The 20,523-nt window shown below is 39.5% G+C and overlaps 1 protein-coding gene across 1 annotated transcript in view; it reads left to right on the top strand.

Moving 5' to 3' along the window:
- The first annotated feature begins 6,002 nt into the window (after positions 1-6,002).
- LOC134212866 (protein mothers against dpp-like) overlaps positions 6,003-20,523 on the top strand; it is a 121,890-nt gene continuing 107,369 nt past the window's right edge. Inside the window, exon 1 of the mRNA XM_062691121.1 lies at positions 6,003-6,567. The gene's annotated coding sequence lies outside the window, so the exon portion shown is untranslated. The remainder of the gene's footprint in view (positions 6,568-20,523) is intronic.

The raw sequence follows: 20,523 nt of genomic DNA, 5'->3' as shown, positions 1-20,523 counted from the left end.
CAAGTGATGATATAAATCTGTTACTATCTACTGGTCGAGATGTCTATGGCAGAGGTTCCCAAACTGTGGGTCGCGACCCCCAGGGGGGTCGTGGGCTGTTCAGTAGTGGGTCGCGAAAGACAAATCTTAATTCACAATTTTGTTACTATTTTGTCCCACAAATCTATTCCATATTTTGAATTAGGATCTAAGTAATGATTTGAAGATTAAAGAACAGCAAACCTGACGAGGTCAACGGCCTTTTTTGTGTTATACGATATTTGGGCAAGTAGAAAGAAGTCCTATACAATCTAAATCTAAACCCCGAAACTAATCCAAAACCAATCCAAATTCAATTCAAATCCCATCCAAATCCAAACCACATCCAATCCAAAAAAATGAAGAAATTTGTGACAAATACAATGATGGAATATAAGGCAATTTATTATGATTTGTGCAATCTAACGCGAACTCAATTTTATTTAGTTTCACAAAATCAATGCATTTGGTACCTGGTGGGTCGCAAGCAATATGGGATTCTGCTAGGTGGGTCGCATATCTAAAAGTTTGGGAACCTCTGGTCTATGGTATTAGTTGTTATGTTTTCAGGTCAATATTTCACAAGAGTTTTGGGATAATAAACACGCAAAGAATGATTAGAAAATAGTAAATCATTAACATAGTGGTTTGTTAAGCTTGCGCAAGTATTATTGTGGGATAAAGAAGCTAATATGAATTTGTCTAATATTTATTTACAGATGGGAATGATTAACCACACACTCTTTCCAATTAAACCTAAGATTAGGCTGACTATTACAGCCTTGAGAAGTCTTTTGGAAAGTTTAGCGTGTCTGGGATTGTTTGATTCTTATAAAGATATTAGTTAAATATTTTTCTGCATGTTGAATTAGTAGGACTTGATAAAAACCAAAACTGTTCGTTTTAATATAACAATTTGTTGATTTTTAATGTGACAGAATTTTGTTCTTGGTTCTCGAGGAGAGTTGTGGGGAGGTCTTTTACTCGATGAACTTGCTTAAAAAGAAACGAAAAATAAATACAACAATTTACAACAAACAACAAAATTTAAAATCCGAAACAAATCAGAAGTGTTGGTTTCAGTTGCGAAGGATCTCTTATGTTTGGGAATCCTTTAAGGCCTTCACATTCCCACATTAATAGAATTAAAATATTAGCTAAACGGGTCTGTAAAAAACATAAAATTTGAATGGAAATAGCTATTTGACGTTCGTTTGTTTGTTTGATCCTTGATGAGTGCCAATATTTCCAATGAATCAAAGCCTACATTGATTAAAAGGTGTAAATATTTTCTACATCTTGTACGTCAGAAAGGAACTCACGAGGCCGCCGTTATAGAGCGCAAAATACTGGATAACATTGTTAAGGACGGATGCTTCGACCAGGCATTTTTAATCCGGATCAATTCGTGTCTCAACGGACTCAACTCTAACCGAAAGTAACCGATTGATTTTGATCTGCAAAATACCCGTTTAACAGCGAGTGTTCGTAATATGTATTATGTTCGGGATTCGAGTCAAAACGGTATATTGACTTTACTAAAGCATTCGATCGATTGCGGCATTTATTTACCGTGATTAAACTAGACAGAATGGGGTTGACATGTTGCCTGATAATCTGTAGCGTTAATCTTAGCCAGATAATCGGCTGCCGACACCACGTAGTTATCGAGGCTGTTCGGGAAAGGAAGATGAAATCAGCCTTACGTCAACTTTCAATGTGGCTGAACAACCGTAAAATTCCATGGGTCCAGCGATTTTCCGATGAAAAAGTTGAAGAATCATTACGAATGGTAATAAAAAAAACTTTTTCTGTTCAGCGTCTTCCACAATCATATTTAATAAATTTTAAAAATTAAAAAGTCAAGTCCAAAATACATTCGGATGTTTAAAATACCATTGTTATCTTATGCGTTTGTTTCGTACTCAATAGAAATTGAATCGGGTCGAGTCAGCTAGAAAGCGCGCATACTGATGGAGTCGCATGGCCGTTCATACAGTTCATCGTTTGATCGACTTATTGAAGACGCATTCCATTGCGCTTTGAGAGCTTAAAACAGTTGCAAAGAGGTTGGTAATTTTCTGGTTACCAAGAACACCGAGTATCAAGTATTCAATCTGCTTCCGAACCAAATCCAGAGTCAATTGATTGGCTTACTCTGTCTCATTAGTATTCAATAAGCCATTTTATTTTTTAATGGCATATTTTCGTTGTTTCACGTTTATTTTTGTGCGTTTCTGTTGATCAGGCGATGAAGTAAACCTGTAAAAATCAACCTAAATTCACTTTCAAAGTTATATATAAACATGAAATGGTCGGGGTTCTGCCAAATCGCACCGAGCGCCAATGAAAATTTTTCAATTTTTCTGCCAAAGTTATCGTGTAACATATTCAATTGATCACAAATTTGCGCCCAAGAAGCCCAGTGTAGTGATAGAACAAATGGAAAAATGGTTTCAAGCCGGATTGATTTTTCAAGCACGATACTACCTACTAATGATGACGTCGGTGATGAAGGTCTGCTGTTCAACATCTCAATAATCGGAAATACCAAACAGGAAGGAATTATCGACGTGAGCACCAATGGTAACAGCCTGGATGATACTGTGAGTACTTAGTTGAACTTTGTTCAATCCAAAGCAATAAGTGAAGGTAAGTCTCCGTTTATAATTTATTTATTTTTCCGCCATCAGTTATAGTGTACGCTATAATATATGTACTTGAAATATCTCATGTACACCCAACCGGCGGTTGATGAATTTTCTGTATGGGAATCTACCGTATGGGAATATTACATATTTCACAAATGCATATCACATATTTAATTCAATATCTGATTAATTCATTTCGCATAAATTGTATAATTTCAAACTATTGTTCCGCAGCGATTACGTAACTGTTATAGTGAGTATATACATTCGACGGGTGTAAAATATCTGAGATAAGTGAAACAGTGTCATTTATAAATATGACCATGTTACTATTACGGCGCTATTATAAAAAAACTTTCCTGCCTGATTTCCTTAAAGCGTAATAGGAAGATGAGTTGATTCGCTCTCCTGCTTTTTGAAGTGGGTGACCAAAGTTGCTTTTTTAAGAAGCATTTTTAATTGTTTACGGTACATTTTTTTCGTTTTTACGGTACGCTTTTCGAATGTTTACGGAGCATTTTATTACAGCTGTAGTGGAAGATTTCATTTCATTTTCAATTTGTGTCGGGTCTCACAATAAGTTTGAAGCAATAGGTTGATCCGATGTTTCGATGGAGTAATTTCCGAATACAGCTAACTTTGATTCAACCAAAGTACAGACTGTTATTGGCTTTCCTCAATATTCCTATTTTTCCGATAAAATTTTCCGTGAGTGTAAAGTTTCATATTGGTTTTCGCTTATTACTAAGGGCATATATTAATATGACTACATAATTTCAATTGGGATCGCATAACAGGAGGGGAAAATTAATATATATTTTATATTCTTTCTCGTTTCAGAGAGCGAACAATGGCGCTTAAACCTAGGCTAATTACCCGAGCAGCACAAGTCAGACTAAAATGGTTGCAGCAACTTGATAGTGACCAAATCTAGCCAGGGCAAGTTTAATAGCTTCGCCCCATCCCAGGACAATTAACAATGGAGTGACAAAAATTTCTTAGCATGGTCACTCCCAACGTCTGTTTAAACGCATTATATCATTTGCTTATGATGATATTCCTAAACTACCCAAGCAACCAGAAGTTCGGATAAGAAGGGCTATTTTGGCTTAATCAGCTCTCATTTTAAGTAATTTTTTGTATGTAACGGAACTTTAAGTGAACTTTAAAGTTCCGTTAAGGATGCTTGGAACTTGATGTGAACCATAGTGAACCAATTAGTTCGGTTAAGAGTAAATTTAAGTAAAATCTGAACTTCTGGTTGCTTGGGTATATTCCCTACCAACCATCCAACTCCTTGACATCTATGAGGGCGTCGGTGAGTCGCTGGCCTCTCGTTAAGTAGATGTCATATCATCATTTCCTACCCTTCCTTAGTAACAGAGAAGATGGGCGTGGCCGGCAATGGTAGCTTTCATGCTTTATCATTTTTGACCCCCAATTGGGTTGCTATTAATTCCCAAATAGTAATCCATAAGCAGTTGGGGTAAGAAAGTTAAAGGAAATACATGACAGCTATCAGTATGCAATCTACGAAATACTCTGTTACAACGCAACGCAACATATTCAATTGATCACAAATTGCATCGGGCATCGTTAAATGCCATAACTGAGGATATCCTACAACAAATGTACGCATGAATTGACATACCTAAACTATTTTCCGTTTTCCTTTTGTGAACAAAATATCACAAGTCAGTCAAAGAGCCGCTTGGTGCGGTTTGGCTGAACCCCGACCAAATGGTCTGTGTTCGGCCTGGTCTCGATCAAGTCTCGATAACGGCTGGATGGATTTTTCCATTCCCTCTGGAGATACGTACATTCTTGTTTTCGACATGCTTATAAACATGACGCGCATTTTCGCCTACTATGCAGGAAAACGTTAGCTGAATCATTTAATTATCATTTAGAAAAAAAAAATCTGCATGCTCTGTGGTTATTTGTTATCCTTTAAATCAAATACAGTTGCTGATGTTCTCTACATCGCCTACTAATTTGTTGATGATGCATAGTTCGAAATGAGTGCACTAGCACCACATATCCACCCTATCTGCTAGTAGTTCCTGCTCCCAACACAAGAGAACGTCCTTTTGCAATGTAAAAGAGTGTTCATTCAATCCTCCAGAACTTCGCACGGCTCACCAACACCATCACAACCGCGTGCCACCACATTTCCAGCGTCAATTGCCCGCCCACTGACTGCCCATCTCAACATAAAGCAACAAACCCAAACTTATGTAGGTATATGGTTTATGGTTCATCATGTGTATTCCGCACCGCACTACCAGGTAAACAACAGATAATATGCTCCGGAGAATCTCGACCCTAAAGTGTACGACACCCGCCCGGAACCGTTCGAAACCGTTGTGAACTGGCGCGCATCAGGTTCGGCCGCCGCGTGTGACTGTTGGTTGGGGCGCATTTTCGTGAAAAGTTGCGAAAAATTGCGTGCAGACTTACTGTCGCCATCGGTTTTCAGCATTGGGGGTATCACCATCGGATTGGTCGTTTGCAGTGTGCGGTGAACACTCGGCGCTGGTGGTGGTGTGGTAGATTGCGTAGCGAGGAAGTGGTGTAAAACGTTTGAAGTGCTAAAGTACCTTAAACAATTGTTACCGATTTATTTGGATTGTAATTAAGCTGACATCATCGATTGACTATGTACTAAGTTTCTGAAAGGATAAAGGAGTTTTGTGCCTTTTTGAGAAAAACCTAGAAGGGGAATGCAATAACCTACACTGTTTAAGCGTTTGGATAGACGGATGTAGTGAAGGCAAGCTACAACGACACATGGAAAAGAGTGAATGGGAAGGTTCACTCATGATCATAACAAGAATTATACACAACAAAACACGTGAGCCTGTGAGAAAATCTGTGACGTTACGTTGTGTGTACGCGAAGATAACTTATAAACTCACTCCCACACAAAGGTCTTGAACTGTGTTACATACAGTGCTGATAATACGGTGACTTCTGATGAGATTTTCTTTTAAACAGTAAAAATAGTCGTTGGAAGGAAATCAATTCGGCTGATAAAATTAGTACACATCGGATGTTCAATCGGATCCAACTCACTACACTACATAATTAGTAATTGAACATATATTTCAAACTATAAACACTTTTTGACACAATAGTACTTGGTATTTTCAACTATTTTAATCTATATTAATTGAAACTTACTAATCCAATTAGATTTCATGTAATAAGAGTAAGTTCTGAGCAGTAGAGAATAAGACTATTCTCACGTTGATGATAATTCTTGGTCAATTTTCCACTAATTGTTTTAGAGCATCGTCTTCAACATTCACTTAAAAAATTTACAATTTTTCTTTGCAAATTAAATTGGCAGAAAAATCAGCGAATAATAATTTTACTGAATTATATCAGTATCATGAGTGCCGTGTCCATTTATATGATAGTATGAATGTTGGGGGGGCAATCCGTTGCATGTGTGAACTGCGCTTGTGGAGGAGAGCAAACTCCATCGTCGACGGAAAGAAGAAAGAGTGAAATTTTTGTCACTTTAGCAGACGCTACCGAAACAGATTCGGATTGTTCGCTTTTCGGTTATTCGTGTTGTATTACGGGCTTCGAGATTAGCCGCTAATCGGTGCACTTGCGGGGACTTATCGGTTGGGCTATCGGTGCGTGCCAGTGCTCTTCATTCGCTAGATATTCCGAGCAGACAAGTGTAGTGTTTGTTGGCTTTTCTTCATCCGCATCAGGATCAGTGCCAGTGACACACGACGGGGATCAACCCACGAAACATTCTACAGGAGGCCATTTCTCACAACCTTCAAATAAAAACGAGAGAAAACCAACACACTGATCCGGTCGAAAGTCCAGCCGTGCAACAGCAACAACTGTATCTTGCGGAAATAACCAGGAAGTTCAAGTGAGTAATAGCCCAATTCCCAGGAAAAATGATAACATCCCTTTTGCGCCCACCCTTCGGAAGTCTGCGTGCCAACTGCAAAGTGGGGTGCTGGGTGGAAGCATTCCACCCTTTGACGTGTGTTCTAGATAATTATTTATTCATCGCATGAAGTGAATCATTTTCTTTCCATCAAAAGTGCTATTTTTCATGACAGCAGCCCACGGGACGGAGGGAAGGAATCGTGTATATGAAATATAGAATAGTGAGACGTGAACTGGCTAGTGGGTTCACTCATTGATTCACTTTCTGCATCGACTTCGCAAAGTATGTTTGAATTGGCAAAGAAAACGCTCAAACGTAAAATAAAATAAAAATAAAATATTGTGTTTGCAATATTATGTTTAGCATAATTTTAGTTTTTGTCAATCAGAATCTGTATTGATTTTCTCTAACAATACTTTTCATAAAATTGGTTGTCGTTTCTCTGGGAAGCTTACCAGACTGATCAAATCAACGGTGGATGGTGTGCAAAACTGTGGGAAGATTTCTGGCGAAGTTCTAAGTTCCAGTTCGTTCGAATCGCGCCGGGGACTAAGACAAGGTGATGGACTTTCGTGCCTGTTATTCAACATAGCGTTAGAAGGTGTCATGCGGAGAGCCGGGTGTAACAGCCGGGATACGATTTTCAACAGATCCAGTCAATTTATTTGTTTCGCGGATGACATGGACATTGTCGGCCGAACATTTGCAAATGTGGCAGAACTGTACACCTGAAACGTGAAGCATCAAAAGTTGGGCTGGAGGTGAATGCGTCGAAGATAAAGAACATGCTTGTGGGCGGAACCGAGCGCGACAGTGCCCGCATGGGAAGCAGTGTTACGATAGACGGGGATACCTTCGAGGTGGTCGAGGAATTCGTCTACCTTGGACCTTGCTAACGGCTTATAACAATGTTAGTCGTGAAATACGAAGGCGCATCATCCGTGGAAGTTGGTCCTACTACGGGCTCCAGAAGAAACTGCGGTCAAAAAAGATTCGCAACCGCACCAAATGTGTCATGTACAAGACGCTAATAAGACCGGTTGTCCTCTACGGACATGAAACATGGACAATGCTCGAGGAGGACTTGCAAGCACTCGAAGTATCCGAGAGACGGGTGCTTAGGACCATCTTTGGCGGTGTGTAAGAAGACGGTGTGTGGCGGCAAAGAATGAACCACGAGCTCGCCCAGCTCAACGGCGAACCCAGTATCCAGAAGGTAGCTAAAGCCGGAAGGGTACGATGGGCAGGGCATGTTGCAAGAATGCCGGACAGCAACCCTGCTAAGATGGTGTTCGCTTCCGATCCGGCAGGTACGAGACGGCGTGGAGCGCAGCGAGCGAGATGGGCAGATCACGTGCAAAAAGGCTTGGCGAGCGTGGGGCGCATTCGAGAATTGAGAGATGCGGTCTCGAGCCGTGTATTGTGGCGTCAAAGTTGATTCAGTGTTATCTGTTTAGATGTAAACTAAATAAATGAAATGGTTGTCGTTAAACATTTTTGTTTAGTCGAAAACCATAACTTCACCCTATATCAATTTGTTATTGATTTTAGAATCGATTGAATTTGTCAATTAATTGAACTAAATATATTGCGGGGCCTTTATCAACCGCGTAGTAAGATACGCAGCTACAAAGCAAGACCATGCAAAAGGTGGCTGGGTTCGATTCTATGTCCGGTCCAGGTAATTTCGCGGATTGGAAATTTTCTCGACTTCCCTGAGTATCATCGACAGCATCCACCTCATCATGTTAGTTCTGCTGAGCAGATTTATAATTATACTGCTTTGGGTTATCAAACCAATATATACTTTTCTCCATTGAATAAATTCTTCTCCATTCTTCTTGTTAATGTTAATTAACCTTGTTTTGTTAACACCCGCCTGCATAAAAAAATTCGGCCATATTCAAGATACATGCAGCTCAAAATCCAGTTGAAAATTTTCCCGTAGTTTAACTACTCTTACCATCTCGTTTCGACAACAAGCTATAAAATATAATACCTACACGAATTCAGAGATACCATCTCCGTTTTCCTGATCGATCCACTTTGCGGTGTTTAAGCCTTCCTCGTGCATTAGATCTACTGAAAAATTTGAGTGAGATTTCCTTAGCGTGTTATTTGTATGAAAATCGTATTTTGTCGTAATTTTCAATAGGAAAAAACGGGAAACGATTCCCCATCGAATGCAACTTGTGGCAAGCAAACCCGAGTAGACGAAAATAGCTCAATAATATCAAATCTTGGAAAAAAAAAGTCAAGTCGAGTCAAGTACGAGACACTGAAGACGGCCTCGCAGTTAAGGTCGAAATACGTATCTGAAAAGATAACAAAACGTAGTAGAAATAAATGGAAAGTACTAAACCTGTCTTTGACAGTTGATATAAAGACTGTTCATTTTATTGAGAGGACACTTTTACATGACCATATGAAACAGACAGTTTGTTTATTTTTTTTATTTGTTTAAATTTTATTCATCTGACTCAAAGTCTTAATGAATGATAGAATATTGAATTACAATTATGTACTACAATACTAAATTAACACTTAATTGTACAGCTTGTTCGAAAATCTACTAGACGCCGCACCAAACTCAAACAAGTTCTCCACCTGCGTAAACATTCGGACACGCTTAAGGCTCTATAAACCGTAATCAATCCGATAATGACGATGATTTTATTCGAATCCGCACTAATACTAATAAAGTTTTGAACTAAATTCAATATTTTTGCGCTATTTGCCGACTTACCTCCATCGTAATATATTCATGGCATTTCCATATTAGTTTTTTACTTATCCAAATTAACAATTACTGAGGAATTGCAGGAAAAACGATGAAAACTGCCTTTTTTCCTGAGCCGGCATTTGTTTTTTTTTCGAACGCATACTATCTCCGAACGTTCGGAGCAAACACATACACACGCACACCCGACTCGTGATATCCAAATGACGTACTGTGGAATCTAGCTTGTAGCAGATTCGTGGTACGCGACAGCCTTGGAGGTGTACGGAAATCCAAATGTAACAGTAGATGCGGTGAGTCCGTTTCTCCTGTTAGAAGCTTCCCAACAAACAGCGCTTGCTGGATCTTCCTTCGTCGTTGTAACGTGTCCAGTCCTAGAAATCTAAACCGATCAGGATATGGAGGAAAATTTGAAGAATCTCGCCAGGGCAAGTTTCGCAGAGCTAGTCGAATAAATCGCTTCTGTATGCGTTCAATCTTTAAACACACTGAAACCTGGAGCCTCACTGCGCATCTTCTTTCGACAGATCTTTTGTAGGGGAACTGGGGGTAGGACGCCCACGTTAAGGAAAATGCCATTTTTATCAATGAAAACCACCATTTCAGCCAGTTTTCATCAGCGCATACTGAAGAACAGCATATCTGCGACTGACTACCGATAACAGATATCTAATTGTCCATTTTATTGCACAGAAATTTGATTTTTAAAAAGCACCCGAAAAAAATGATTTTGAAACCATGCAGGGGTGAGATGCGCCAGTGGATGGGTTAAAACGCGCATGTGCTTATCGTACTGATTTTCATTTTAATTGCCTACATTAAGGCAATTAACCGAATGTTTCAGCTGTTTCGGTCATACGAAATGAGCATGGGCGTAATGCCCCACACCGACCTCAGAGGTTTGAAGGCCCATAAAATCGTTTTAAAACCATTTTTGACGACGATTTCGTGTGGAACATAAAGAACACGAGTAAGCAGCATGGCTCATGATGGCTCAATTATTAATTTATCAATGTATAACAGCGACAGAAAGACTAAATTCCACCGAGCTAGAATTGCATCAAAACACGCAAAAATCGTTTTTTCGAGTTTTTCATGTATAACTAGAGAAAAATCATGAAATATATGTATCCAATGGCAATATTTTTCATTGCTTTATCGTATAGACTATTGAAAATAATCAAAATGGGGATATTTAACCTTATTCAGGGGTGGCGCGTTTTAACCCCTATGGGCGTGCTACCCCCACTTCCCCTATGACAATTTGCATGGTTCGCTCGTTTCGAGTCGAGGTGCGCATTGCCACCCCTGGTATAGAGCACAAACAATCGAAGCTGTTTCCAATATGGGTCGAACCAAGGCACAGCAGAGTGATTTCAGGTAATATGAGTCTGTGAAATCTTTAGCCATCTTGGCGATAAAACCTAACTGACGAGTGGCTTTAGAGATAACAGCCGAGCGATGTTCGTCGAACGACAATTTAGCATGTAGCATAACACTTAAGTAGGGCCCTCCTTAGCCGTGCGGTAAGACGCGCGGCTACAAAGCAAGACCATGCTGAGGGTGGCTGGGTTCGATTCCCGGTGCCGGTCTAGTCAATTTTCGGATTGGAAATTGTCTCGACTTCCCTGGGCATAAAAGTATCATCGTGTTAGCCTCATGATATACGAATGCAAAAATGGTAACTTGGCTTAGAAACCTCGCAGTTAATAACTGTGGAAGTGCTTAATGAACACTAAGCTGCGAGGCGGCTCTGTCCTCCAGTGTGGAGATGTAATGCCAATAAGAAGAAGAAGAAGATAACACTTAAGTCCTTTACTAGTTGTACCCTGGTCAGCGATACTCCATGCAATACATAGTCGAAAACAATTGGTGATGCAATGCGATGAAACGTTATCATCACGCATTTAGGAACACTAACAATCAGCTTGTTATTGCTGCACCACACAATGAATACATTGATCGACGCTTGATAGCGTTCTCAGTCTTCAATTGAACGTACAATAAAATACAGCTTCAAGTCATCTGCATATACAAACTTACAACCACCTCGCAGTAGCAACGTCACGTCGTTGGAGAACAATGCGAACAAGAGAGGACCGAGATTGCTACCTTGCGGGACCCCAGACATATTAGAAAAAGTCGTCGAAAAACAGGAACTACAAATTCAGCCAGGACAGTAGTTGTACGGAGAATCCAAGACGAGATAATTTACAAAGAAGTATACGGTGGTCAATTTTATCAAAGGCAGCTTTCAGGTCCGTGTAGACGACATCGATCTGCGCTTTATCCTTGATCTGTGTCGATCACGTCGATGTAAACTCCATCAAGTTAGTAGAAACTGATCTACCGGGGATAAATCCATGCAGGTCAAAGGAAATGTAATTTCGAATGCCCTCGAGGATCACACCACTCACTATGATTTCGAATAATTTAGAAGCAGCTGAAAGGTTGGTTATCCCTCGATAATTGTTAACGTTACAACGGTCACCCGTTTTGTATACCGGTATCATTACCGATTGTTTGAAATTTTCCTTCAGCGAATGAACGGTTGAAAATGTGGCACAAGGGTTGTGTAAGAGCTCTTACGCAGCGACGAAATATTTCGGCTGGAATGCCGTCCGATCCAGGAGATTAGGAATTCTTCATCTTTGATGCAGCCGCCATGATCATTTCTGGAGTTATCGTAAATGTTTTAAGGTCAACTGCATTCATCGGAACGTTTAGAGCTACTAACTCAGCTTCTTGTGCAGATGCTACGTCTGTCGAGAAAACTGATGAAAAATGCTTGGCGAATAACTTACAGGACATTGCAGCTGAACTAGATTCCGTTTCATCTAGGTAAACGGTTGATGATACAGATTCAGACATCCTCTTGGAATTTACAAAACACCAAAATCCTCTAGGGTTTCTTCTTAAGTTTAACTGAACTCGTAACACATACGATTTGTACAAATATGCGTTCAGATGACAGTATGCGTTAATGGCTCGATGAAAGCAATGTACTGTCTCCGGGGTACGTCCCTAGCAGCACAACCAGCACGATTTGGTTGCAGCAACTCAAATGTAACCAAATTCGGTTGTATTTAAGTCACAAAAACTGTTATACCCACCCCCCTGGCGTCCTATACTATCAGAATGGGTTTGACAATAGCCACCATGTCCACGGACGGTAGCTCATTACCGTCCGTTGTTATTGTATGAAAATAAACATCATGTGTTTTGTTTATTATTTGTTTTGGTTAAATCTGAAAATTGTTTTCGAAATAATTTACAAGATTTACATCTTCGACCACGGGAATTATGTTATTTGATGATAAAATACAATAAACTTACGAATTGGAATGAATCGATAGGTGAAATCAAACGCTACACGAAATCATATTTCGTAACGTGTTCTCCCGCTCCGAATCAAACAAAAGATATTATTATTGTTTATACTGTGATGAGCTTCACAGTTGAAATTGTCCGGGGGGATGCAAATCGAACAATATTCAAAAGTGAAACTGAAATGTAATAAATGGTGTGCAGAAAGATGTTTAGGATTACATTTACATGCCCGTAATAACTGGTATTATTTTTGAACAAATTGAAAATGTGTAGCCAGCAATATTTGGGATAAAATCTAGTTGCTTGTAAACGCACGATTCGGGAGAAGTACTTTTCAAAATGTATGCTGGACATATTCATTAAGATGTTCGCTACGCTGAGAAGCATATCTTGCCACGGGGTTGGTTATACCACATGTGTGCTGCTCAGGGTAAGATACGAAACTTACGTTGCTGTGCATTACGTGTGCGTTTCAGTTCCTTTAGTTAAGTGATGAACTTTGTCAAAACTTAAAAATCACTCTAATAAAGTTTAAAAAAAAATCCTTTAGTTCAAGGGTGCTCCAAGCAGCTGCAGGCCGTTTATCCGACACATTAGAGTTTTTAATGGAGTTTGCTTTATCGTATATTATAATCAACTGTAATTTTTGAAAAGATATAAAACAGTTAAAATCCAACAGAATGGCGCCTATTGTCGAAGCTTCTCGAATTTCGAGTAAACATGAGTTTCCCAACAGAATTTTTTATAAGCAAAATTGACAGTTTGCAAAAAAAAATGTAAATCGTAAATAAAATATAAAATGTAAATAAAACAAAATCATCAAGAAGCTCGGAAAGAAACTCACTGTCACTGATTAGTTGATATCCGGAAAATTGATGGTTAAAAAAACATCGACAATACAAATTTATAAACTGAACAGTCCTTAAGACTTGGGTTCTCATACTGTGGGTCGCGACCCCCAGGGGGCGAGGGCTGATTAATGATGGGTCGCGAAAGTGAAGTTATGTCACTATTTTGTTCCACAAATCAATATCAGCTTTTAGATTAGGATTTACGTAATCTAAGTTTTAGATACGGAGGATCAAGCTTAAAAACGATTTCAATGATTAGATGATTACAGAAAAACAAATTTTACGACGAACAACAAATTTTATTGAATGTCTTTTATTTGTTATTCGAGATTCAGGTGATTACATACAATGAAGTCCAATCCAAAATTAACCTAAATTCAATCTAAATCCAATTAAAATACAATCCAAATTCAACCCAAGTTCAATCCGAATCCAATACAATCCCAATTGAAATTAAATTCAATTCCAAATCAAATCAAATCTAAACCCAATCCAAATCAAATCCAAAGCCAATCAAAATCCAATCCAAATCCAATCTAAATCTAATCCAAATCCAATTCAAATTCAATCCAAATCCAATCCAAATCCAATCCAAATCCAATCCAAGTCCAAATCCAATTCAAATCCAATCCAAACCAATCCAAACCAATCCAAACCAATCCAAACCAATCCAAACCAACCAAACCAATCCAAACCAACCAAACCAACCAAACCAATCCAAACCAATCCAAATCCAATTCAAATCCAATCCAAATCCAATCCAACCACTCCAAACCAATCCAAACCAATCCAAACCAATCCAAACCAATCCAAATCCAATCCAAACCAATCCAAACCAATCCAAACCAATCCAAACCAACCAAACCAATCCAAACCAATCCAAACCAATCCAAACCAACCAAATCCAATCCAAACCAATCCAAACCAATCCAAACCAATCCAAACCAATCCAAATCCAATCCAAATCCAACCAAACCAATCCAAACCAATCCAAACCAATCCAAACCAATCCAAACCAATCCAAATCCAATCCAAACCAATCCAAACCAATCCAAACCAATCCAACCAATCCAAACCAATCCAAACCAATCCAAACCAATCCAAACCAACCAAACCAATCGAAACCAACCGAACCAACCAAACCAATCCAAACCAATCCAAACCAATCCAAATCCAATCCAAATCCACCCAAACCAATCCAAACCAATCCAAACCAATCCAAACCAATCCAACCAATCCAAACCAACCAAACCAATCCAAACCAATCCAAACCAATCCAAACCAATCCAAACCAATCCAAACCAACCAAACCAATCCAAACCAATCCAAACCAATCCAAACCAACCAAACCAATCCAAACCAATCCAAACCAATCCAACCAATCCAAACCAATCCAAACCAATCCAAACCAATCCAAACCAACCAAACCAATCCAAACCAATCCAACCAACCAAACCAATCCAAACCAATCCAAACCAATCCAAACCAATCCAAACCAATCCAAACCAATCCAAACCAATCCAAACCAATCCAAACCAATCCAACCACCCAAACCAATCCAAACCAATCCAAACCAATCCAAACCAATCCAAACCAATCCAAACCAACCAAACCAATCCAAACCAATCCAAACCAACCAAACCAATCCAAACCAATCCAAACCAATCCAAACCAACCAACCAATCCAAACCAACCAAACCAATCCAAACCAACCAAACCAATCCAAACCAATCCAAACCAATCCAAACCAATCCAAACCAATCCAAACCAATCCAAACCAATCCAAACCAATCCAAACCAATCCAACCAATCCAAACCAATCCAAACCAATCCAAACCAATCCAATCCAAACCAATCCAAACCAATCCAAACCAATCCAAACCAATCCAAACCAATCCAAACCAATCCAAACCAATCCAAACCAATCCAACCAATCCAAACCAATCCAAACACAACCAAACCAATCAAAACCAATCCACATCCAATCCACATCCAATCCAAACCAATCCAAATCCAATCCAAACCAACTGAAACCAATCCAAACCAATCCAAACCAATCCAAACCAATCCAAACCAATCCAAACCAATCCAAACCAATCCAAACCAATCCAAACCAATCCAAACCAATCCAAACCAATCCAAACCAATCCAAACCAATCCAAACCAATCCAAACCAATCCAAACCAATCCAAACCAATCCAAACCAATCCAAACCAATCCAAACCAATCCAAACCAATCCAAACCAATCCAAACCAATCCAAATCTAATCCAAACCAATCCAAACCAATCCAAACCAACCAATCCAAACCAATCCAAACCAATCCAAATCTAATCCAAACCAATCCAACCAATCCAAACCAATCCAAACCAACCAAACCAATCCAAACCAATCCAAACCAATCCAACCAACCAAACCAATCCAAACCAATCCAAACCAATCCAAACCAATCCAAACCAATCCAAACCAATCCAAATCTAATCCAAACCAATCCAAACCAATCCAATCCAAACCAATCCAAACCAATCCAAACCAATCCAAATCCAATCCAAACCAATCCAAACCAATCCAAACACAATCCAAACCAATCAAACCAATCCACATCCAATCCACATCCAATCCAAACCAATCCAAACCAATCCAAACCAATTGAAACCAATCCAAACCAATCCAAACCAATCCAAACCAACCAAACCAATCCAAACCAATCCAAACCAACCAAACCAATCCAAACCAATCCAAACCAATCCAAACCAATCCAAACCAATCCAAACCAATCCAAATCCAATCCAAACCAATCCAAACCAATCCAAACCAATCCAAACCAATCCAAACCAATCCAAATCCAATCCAAACCAATCCAAACCAATCCAAACCAATCCAAACCAATCCAAACCAATCCAAACCAATCCAAACCAATCCAAACCAATCCAAACCAATCCAAACCAATCCAAACCAATCCAAACCAATCCAAACCAATCCAAACCAATCCAACCAATCCAAACCAATCCAACCAATCCAAACCAATCCAAACCAACCAACCAAACCAATCCAAACCAATCCAACCAATCCAAATCCAATCCAAATCCAATCCAAATCCAATCCAAATCCAATCCAAATCCAATCCAAATCCAATCCAAATCCAATCTAAATCTAATCCAAATCCAATCCAAATCCAATTAAAACCGAACTGTAATCCAAATCCAATTGAAATCTAATTCAAATCCAATCCAAATCCAATCCGAATTCAATCTGAATGCAATTCAAATCCAATCCAAGTTCAATCCAAATCCAATTCCAACCTGTCGTATTCCAGCCGAAAACGGCTGAATGGAATCCGCCGTTGAAGAGCGGTGCGACTGTTCGTTTTAAAATTCGACAACAAACTGCCGGTGCAATCTTCGTCGTTGCTACTAAACCCGATGGCGCTACCAACACCATCTCACACTGCGGTGGCAGCAATGCGCTAGCATTGCCAAACCCCGCCGCGTAACCTCTCCCAGCCCCTCACAAGCAACCGATTCATTGGCACACGCTTAAATGAAGCAAAGTTCGTCAGAAAATTCAATATGTTGCTCTCCATACTCTCAAATACTCAATCATGCACAGATTCTTTCACGATAGAGATCAGTATTAGCGCATATGCAAAATTGAGAATTCGAATCAAGTCTAATGTAAAACTTGCCACATTGTACGGTAAATTGGGGCACGCGAAATATGTGATTTCACGATTGGTATATTCGATTGCTTATGTTTAATGTACAATCCGCAATAGCAGAATCAATTCAAAGTCTAGAATCACTTATACAAACTAAAATCATTAGCCGCTTGCTCTGAATACTACATCTTTCTCCTTCCCTACTCTTTCAACTTTGTAAGAATATGATTTCAATTTTATAAATATTTCATTATAATGAAAAATCATACCTAAATTGCTTCAAAATAAATTAAAACAATTCATAATATTGTAATACCATCAACATCTAATGCAAAGAAGAACAAACTTGATATGTTAAGTACCGTCATATTTTGCTAAAAGCTAATTATGATTGTGGGTCACATTTTATTTTTTTTCCGGATTCTACTTGCTCTTGCACAATTCGGAATACACAAAAAATGCCTCGGAGTCCTGCTCGGTACTCGCAAAGAGCAATCCTCTATAGAACTTGCAAACGTAGTCCTACGTCAACATTCTTTGGAGTTCTGCTCACTCTGGAATAAATAAAAAAACGCCTCGGAGTCCATTTGCAAAATGTATTCCTTCATAGAAGCCACAGACGTAATCCTATGTCCTTCTATAGAATACCCAGACGAACATGCCTTGGAGTTGCATCGAAGTCCTGCTCTGCATTCGCAAAGTATACTCTTCTATAGAATACACAAACGAAGCCCTACTCCAACATGCCTCGGAGTTCTACTCGCTCCGGAATAAACACGAGAATGCCTCGGAGTCCTTCACATTTGCAAAGTGTACTCCTCTATAGAATATACAGCCGTAGTCCTACGTCTACGGAATGAACACAAAATGTCTTGGAATCCTGCTTCGCATTTGCAAAGTGGTCACAGACGTAGTTCGACGTCAACATGCCTCGGAGTTCTACTCGCATTCACAAAATAAAATGCCTCGGATTCTTACTCGCTCCGGAACGAACAGAAAATGGAATAAACAAATTTTTTCTCGGAGTCGTGCTCTGTATTCGCAGAGTGTGGTCCTCTATAGAATACCCAGACGTAGTCCTACGTCAACATGCCTCGGAGTTCTGCTCACTCCGGAATAAACAAAAATGCCTCGGAGTGCTTCACATTCACAAAGTGTACTCTTGTATAGAACACACAGACGTAGTTCTACGTCAATATGCTTCGGCGTTCTACTCGCTTCAGAATAAACACGAAAATGCCTCGAAGGTCGGCTCGCATTCACAAAATAAAATGCCTCGAAGGTCGGCTCGCATTCACAAAATAAAATGCCTCGGAGTTCTACTCGCATTCACAAAATAAAATGCCTCGGATTCTTACTCGCTCCGGAACGAACAGAAAATGGAATAAACAAAATTTTTCTCGGAGTCGTGCTTTGTATTCGCAGAGTGTGGTCCTCTATAGAATACCCAGACGTAGTCCTACGTCAACATGCCTCGGAGTTCTGCTCACTCCGGAATAAACAAAAATGCCTCGGAGTGCTTCACATTCACAAAGTGTACTCTTGTATAGAACACACAGACGTAGTCCTACGTCAATATGCTTCGGCGTTCTACTCGCTTCAGAATAAACACGAAAATGCCTCGAAGGTCGGCCCGCATTCACAAAATAAAATACCTCGAAGGTTGGCTCGCATTCACAAAATAAAATGCCTCGGAGACCTGCTCGCTCCGGAATAACCAAAAAAAAATACCTCGGAAACCCGCTTGTTCCGGAATAAAAAAAATGCCTCGGAAACCTGCTCGTTCCGGAATAAACAAAAAAAAATGCCTCGGAGACCTGCTCGCTCCGGAATAAACAAAAAAAAATGCCTCGGAAACCTGCTCGTTCCGGAATAAACAAAAAAATGCTTCGGAGACCTGCTCGCTCCGGAAAAAACAAAAAATGCCTCGGAAACCTGCTCGTTCCGGAATAAACAGAAAAAAAATGCCTCGGAAACCTGCTCGTTCCGGAATAAACAAAAAAAAATGGCTCGGATACCTGCTCGCTCCGGAAAAAAACAAAAAAATGCTTCGGAAACCTGCTCGTTCCGGAATAAACAAAAAAAAAATGCCTCGGAGACCTGCTCGCTCCGGTATCTTTTATTCGATCCTCGGGAGACCTGCTCGCTCCGGGATCATGTTTTAAAACACTCGAAGACCTGCTCGCTTCGGTTTTTTTTCTATGATTTCGGAGACCTGCTCGCTCCGAAATCCACAACATAACACTCGAAGACCTGCTCGCTTCGGTTTTTTCATGATTTCGGAGACCTGCTCGCTCCGAAATCCACAACATAAAATGAGAGCATACTTACCATTTAGTAACTAGCACATTAATGGATGTGGCAAGCACCATTTTCATGCGCTAGTTACAAAAAAAAAAGCAAACACTATTTCTACCGACTGCGACATGTCGTATTCCAGCCGAAAACGGCTGAATGGAATCCGCCGTTGAAGAGCGGTGCGACTGTTCGTTTTAAAACCCTGTCCAAATCCAATCTAAACTCAATCCAAATCAAATCCAAAACTAATTCAAATACAATCTAAATCTTTTAAGCCTAAAATCCAAATCCAATTCAAATCGAATTCGAATCCAAACCAAATATAATCCAAATCCAATTCAAACCCAATCCAAATCCAATCTAAATCCAGTTCAAATAGAATAAATAAATATATGATTTTTCAAAATACCATTTTAACTCAAATCCCTTACATGACTTATATTCGCTGAAATTTTGTGAGGAATTTTCGCGATACATTCGGATAACTCCAACGGTATCTTCACAGGCATTTCTGCTGAAAAATTACGAAGAAATTATTGAAACATATTTTTCTACAAGGATTCTATGATAAAAAAATTACACGCATTTTTGGAGCAATTCGCGGTTGAATTTCTGCGGAATATTTGTAAAAAAAATCAGTGGAAATCCCGCCTTGAATTTATGAAAGAGCTCTTGAAAGGTTTTCCGCAGGAATTCACCAAAGAATGGCCGCAGGAATTATCAAAGCGATTCCCCCAGAAATTCATGGAGGAATTTCTGAATGTATTCGCTGAAAAAAAAATGACGATAATTCTCGTAGAAATTTCCTGGAGCGATGATCGCAGGGAATTTCTGTAAATAAACCGCGGAATTTCCGCTATGAATTTACGAATGAATTCCCGGGAAATTTTCCATAGGAATTCACCTACAAACTTTTACATGAATTCCCAAAGCGATTTCCATAGAAATTCAGATGAACCTCCGCATCTATTCTCAGAATATTTCCCGCAGATTATTCTGAGAGCATTTATATTAATTTTCAAATAATATCACGAATCCGCATAAATTCCCAAGGGA

The sequence above is a fragment of the Armigeres subalbatus genome, chromosome 2, assembly GCF_024139115.2.
Source record: "Armigeres subalbatus isolate Guangzhou_Male chromosome 2, GZ_Asu_2, whole genome shotgun sequence".
NCBI lineage: Eukaryota > Metazoa > Arthropoda > Insecta > Diptera > Culicidae > Armigeres > Armigeres subalbatus.
Note: the sequence above shows the minus strand (reverse complement) of the source record. Positions and strands in the feature narration are given on the sequence as shown.